The sequence below is a fragment of the Callospermophilus lateralis genome, unplaced genomic scaffold (genome assembly GCF_048772815.1).
Source record: "Callospermophilus lateralis isolate mCalLat2 unplaced genomic scaffold, mCalLat2.hap1 Scaffold_177, whole genome shotgun sequence".
Classification (NCBI taxonomy): Eukaryota; Metazoa; Chordata; class Mammalia; order Rodentia; family Sciuridae; genus Callospermophilus; species Callospermophilus lateralis.
In genome coordinates, this window is record NW_027512821.1 from 683474 (window position 1) to 689473 (window position 6000).

Here is a 6000-nt window from a genome sequence, read left to right on the forward strand (position 1 = left end):
TTATGGGTTCTTAAATATAAATAAGATGCTCATTTGAAAGGGTTTTCTAACTCTAAGATGGATGAATTGAACACAGACATTTCTTCATTTTCTGAGTCCTCAAAAGATTTATCCTAAGTTAAAATTCCTTGAAATTTGCTGTAGTTTGTCTTATGTGTCCCTCAAAGGCTTATTGGTTACAAAGGTGTGGTCCCCAACCTGTACTGCTATTGGGAAGTGTGGAACCTTTAGAGGTGCAGTGTAGTGGGAGGAAGTTTAGTCAGTGGAGGTGAGCCCTCAAATGAGATATTGGGATCCCGTCCTTGCCTCTTCCTCTCTTTTTTTTCACTTCCTAGCCTTGAGGTGAATAGTTTGGTCCACTACATAGTCCTGCAATGATGTGCTGCCTCATTGCACACCCAAGAGCAGTGGGGTTAAGCAACCATGGACCGAAACCTCCAAAACTGTGAGAAAAAATAGACCTTTCATCCTTACAACTTGTTTAATCTCAGGTATTTTGTCACAGTCATGCAAAACTAATAATAGTCAAAATTATTAAATTAAAAAGAATCAATATGATTTTCTAATAAGAATAATATACTTTTCACCTATTAGGTGTTGCAATTACAGGTTTAAGTATTCCAAAAACAGATGTTCTTCTCATAGAATTAAACAACATAATGCAAATAAATAGGTTCAATTGATTAGAGAATTTAAATCTTTATATGTTGTCACACAAAGCCATCCAGCTTATTTTTGCAAAACAAAAAGTAAATAGGGATTGCTTTCATATTTGTAAGTCAAGGATGTTAATTCTTACTGAATGAAATATCAATTGTAACTGAATGTGTTCTTTTAATGGAGGGCATTTAAAATTTCATTGGTTATTTTTGAAAATTTTCTATCAGTTTCAAATCAACACATATTCTACATATGAAAATTACATTAAGTAAGATTTGCTATTTAAAACTGTATTTAAGCATGTTTCTTAAATGCTTTCCTCCTTCCTGTGATGAAGTGGTATCTCAATCTTTCCTCATTATGTTCATGTAACATATAAGAGGGCCTCATGTTAGATCGGCTGATTACCTAAGAGGATGGTGAAATGATAAGACAAACCACAGTATCGTGGAAACTCACATTAATAATACTTACTAGCATTTCAATAACTTTTGGTTTAATGTGGAATTCAATGGTTGTCCTGAGAAACAATGGTCTATCAGTTGAATTTTCATTTGTTCCATTCAAATTTTACCTTTTATTGAATCAAATTAAGTCAGGTAGTTATACTTCTGGAGAACAGTAGAGGGCACCCCAGTTTCATACAACCTCAGTATTGGTGGTCTGTCATTTTTGGTTTGGGGTAGGAAACCTTAAAATAGCTGAACTTGGGGAAGATGGGCAGTGGCTTGACATTTACCCTAAAAACAGTAACAGTAACTCTGTACCTCATAAGACACCAAGCACATACTGCATCTAGAACAGAGGTTGAGAAGAGAGTTTCTTTATGTGAGTGGGTGTGGAAGAGGTGCTGAATACAAGAAAACCAAATCATATTACTGAGATCATGAAGAATCTGTCCTTCCTCCAGCCTCATCCACGGTACAGAATATGGTAGAATTTCCTTCTTTGTTAACACTGAATAATATTCCATTGCCATCCATTGTACACAGCACATTTTCTTTGTCCTTTCACCCATCAACAGACATTTGAGTTGCTTTCATAATTTGGCTATTGTAAAAAATGCTGAAATGAACATGGTCGTGCAGATATCTCTATCAGATAATGCATTAATTCCCAGCAGTGAGGGCTGAGGGGTAGTTCAGTGATAGAGTCCTTGCTAAGGATGCATGAGGCCCTGGATTTGAAACCCAGCAAGGTGTGTGTGTGTGTGTGTGTGTGTGTGTGTGTGTGTGTGTCTATATATATATATATATATATATATATATATATATAGTGTGTGTGTGTGTGTGCATATATATATATTCATTCCATTTATTGCTAGATCATATGATAGGGTCAGAGGTTAAGGATAGGGGGAAATGGGGAGATGTTGGTAAAAGCATACAAATTTTCAATTATTCAGGATGAGTAAATTTTGGAAATCTAATTTGAAATTTGATAAGTGGGTATATTTTAAGAGTTCTCATGACAATAGAAGAAGGGGAAGAAAATGAAGAAGGATAAAGGGGAGGAGGAGGAGGCAAAATGAAATGGTAACTATATGGTTAATGAGCTTCATTGAAGTGATTATTATACCCATGTATATGTATATTAAATTGTCACGTTGACCACCATTAAGACACACCAGTTATACTTCAATAAAGAAAAACTAATGTCCTCTGAGGAATAAGAGCTTGGTTAAGGTGAGAAGATGAATGTTCTAAGCTGAGAGTCCACACTGTAGAATAAGACACACACATGGGACTGTGTGCAATTTTGTATTACTGAAGAAGTGAAAGCAAGGTAAACACAGAGATAAGATGAGTCAGGTGTACAGAAGCCAGGCTTGGGAAGACAGGACATTTGGAACTAAGAGGTGGACTTCCTCCTACGAGCCTTAGGGAGCCATGGAATGTAGTTTTGGTGTCATGAGAAAAACAAGATGCTGGAAAAGAATCACCCCAGCAACTATCTACAGAGAAAGCTTTAAGAGGAGGCAAATCTAGGCTAAAAGCAAATATGGACATCCCAGGCACAACACAGGGACAGCCTATTGGAGGAATTTAATGATTGAGTTACTTCATCAATGGAATGATAAACTCATCGATTGACCTGTATTCAAAGCAGACTGACTTAGGGGTTCTTTGCCCAAACAGAAGCAAGTGGGCCTTGCTTGTTAAGGAAAAAGAAAGGTGGAGTCTGACTGGGAGAAGCAGGACAATTCCTAGGAAAGATGGCAGCTGATTTGGAACCTAAAAAAGAATGGGGACCAAAAAATAACAGAAAAAGCAAAAGAAAGAGTAGGAGCAGAGGCATAAACGTGCAGGACTCCAGGTGATAAATGCTGTATTTATAGGAAGCACAGTCTGGGTATTTTCAATCCATACGTTATTTCTTTATTTTTCTCATTATTTAAATTAGAACTCTCAAATTAGTTATTTCAAGGGTACATGTAGATGACAGACATGTTTTAATTAGCTGACAATATTTTAAAATACAGTATTTGAAAACCAGATTTTCCATAAATGAATGCATCCATTCATGAATATCTCTAGATCTCTGGATTTAAAAAGGGAAGAAAACCCCACAGATTCAGCAACGTTAAGCACAACTTCACATCTTTTTGCCTCACCTCCACCTACTTATATTGGGCATGGGCTCCTCAGAGTAACAAATTCTTTTTTATACTGAGCTTCATTTATATAACTTGGAAAACAGAGGCAAATGAGGTTTTAAAAATATTTAAGAAATTTTTAAATTATAATTTTATCTCCATTAGTAGTTATATATTTTTAATTTTATATTATTTTTATTTTAGTGGTGATGCTGGGGTTATACACATCTTTAACATATCACAGTCTACCTTGAAGTAATATCATACCATTTTATGCATAGTGTGATGGAACTGGCAAAAATAGTAATTAAAATAGCCATTACAACAATGTGTTTAGATTTAATTTATATAGTACATGAATAGTATATACTATAGCATATGAATCTTACAACACAACTCTATCACGAAGTATAGTATATCAGTCTTGTAACAATTATACTTCTATTTTTTTTTCCTGTCTTATTTGGTAGTGTTGTAACTTATTTCTTCTATATTCAACAAATTGCATTTCACTCTAATTATTGATTATTTCTTAAATGGATTTTCAAATGAGTAAAAATGTTCATATTGAGTATCATTTTAATTCTACTTATAGAAATTCCTTTTTTGTTCTTTTTTGTTGTTGTTCTTTTTAGTTATACATGACAGTAGAGTAGACTTTGACATATTTATTCAAACATGTAGTACATCTTATTCTAATTAGGATCCCAGTCTTGTGGCTGTACATGATGGGGAGATTCTCTGTGGTGTATTCATATATGATTACAGGAAAGTTATGTCAGATTCATTCCACTGTCTTTCCTATTCCTGTCCCCCATCCATTCCCTTCATTCCAAACTTTGTCTAATCCATTGAAATTCTGTCCTTCCCTCTCACCTCCCTTATTGTATGTTAGCATATGTATATCAGGGAGAACATTCAACCTTTAGTTTTCTGAGGTTGGCTTATTTTGTTTAGCATAACAGACTCCTGATCCATCCATTTACCAGCAAAAGTCATAAAGTCATTCATTTTATGACCAAGTAATATTCCATTCTGTAATATACCATATTTTCTTCTAATATACCATTTCAGTAGATATACCTGAAGCATTTTAATTGGTTCCATAGCTTAGCTATTGTGAATTGAGCTGCTATAAACATTGATATGGATGTATCCTGAAATATGCTGATTTTTAAGTCCTTTGGGTATATGCTAAGGAGTGGGATAACTGGGTCAAATTGTGGTTCCATTCCATGTTTTCTGAGGAATCGCCATACTGCTTTCCAGAGTGATTGCACCAATTAGCAGTCCCACCAGCAATGAATGTATGAGCATATCGTTTTCCCCATATCCTCACCAATATTTATTGTTACTTGTATTCTTGAAAATTGCCATTCTGACTGGAGTAAAAAGAAATTTCAGTGTAGTTTTAATTTGCTTTTCTCTAATTGCTGGAGATGTTGAACAGTTTTTCAAATATTTGTTGACCATCCATATCTCTTCTTCTGTGAAGTGTCTGTCTGTTCAGTTCCTTTGCCCATTTATTGATTGATTTTTTTAAAAAAAATTAGTATTAAGTTTTTTGAGTTCTTATATATCCTGGAGATTAACACTCTATCTGAGGTGCATGTGGCAAAGATTTTCTTCATTCTGTAGGGTCTCTCTTCACACTTGATTATTACTTTTGCTGTGAAAAAGCTTTCTAATTTGATACCATCCAATATATTGATTCTTGATTTTAGTTATTATGCAATCTTGTTAAGGAAGTCAGTTTCAAAGCCCGCATGATGAAGAGTTGGTCCTACATTTTCTTCTAGTAGTTTCAACATCTCTGGTCTAATGCCTAGGTCTTTGATCCACTTTGAGTTGAATTTTGTGCAGGGCGAGAGAGAGGGATTAAATTTAATTCTGCTACATACTGATTTCAATACTATCCAAAGTCCTGTACACATTTAATGAGATTCCTATCAAAATTTCAAAGACGTTCTTCAAACAAATAGAAAAAGCCATCATGAAATTCATTTGGAAAAATAGGAGACCCACAATAGCCAAAGCAATCTTAGTCAGAAAGTGAAACAGAAAGCATCACAAAACTGGACCTTCAATTATACTACAGACCCATAGTAACAAAAACAGCATGATATTGGCTCTAAAACAGACATGAAGACCAATGGAACAGAATAGAAGACACAGAGACAAACCATTATCATTCTTGTATCACCAACCATCTGTAATGAATTCTGTAACTTTTTCTTTCTTTGAAAACTTTTTTTCATCTTCAGTTTTGACATATACTATTTTCTCAGGTAGAATTATGGACTGATAAGTGTTTTTGTATATAGTTCTTGTGTGTTGTTGTTGTTATAGACAGATACCTTTATTCTATTTATTCATTATTATCTGGTGCTTAGGATCGAATCCAGTGCCTCACATGTGCGATGCAAGCACTCTACCAATGAGCCACAAGAAAAAAAAACCCTTATATCCCAGCCTTTGGATATAGTTTTAAGTTCTCTATGTTTGTTTTCTGCCTTGTGATGATTTTGGCCAGATGTCTGCTATTGTTTTTCTTTTTATTTCTCTCTACATAATATGTTATTTGCCTCCATGTCTGATTTTATCATTTTCTTTATTAAAAATTTGTTATATTTGACAGCAAAATACATTATAATTCATATTACACATATAGAGCACAATTTTCATTTCTCTGGTTATACACAAATAGAATCACATCCTTTGTGTCTTCATACATGTACATAGGG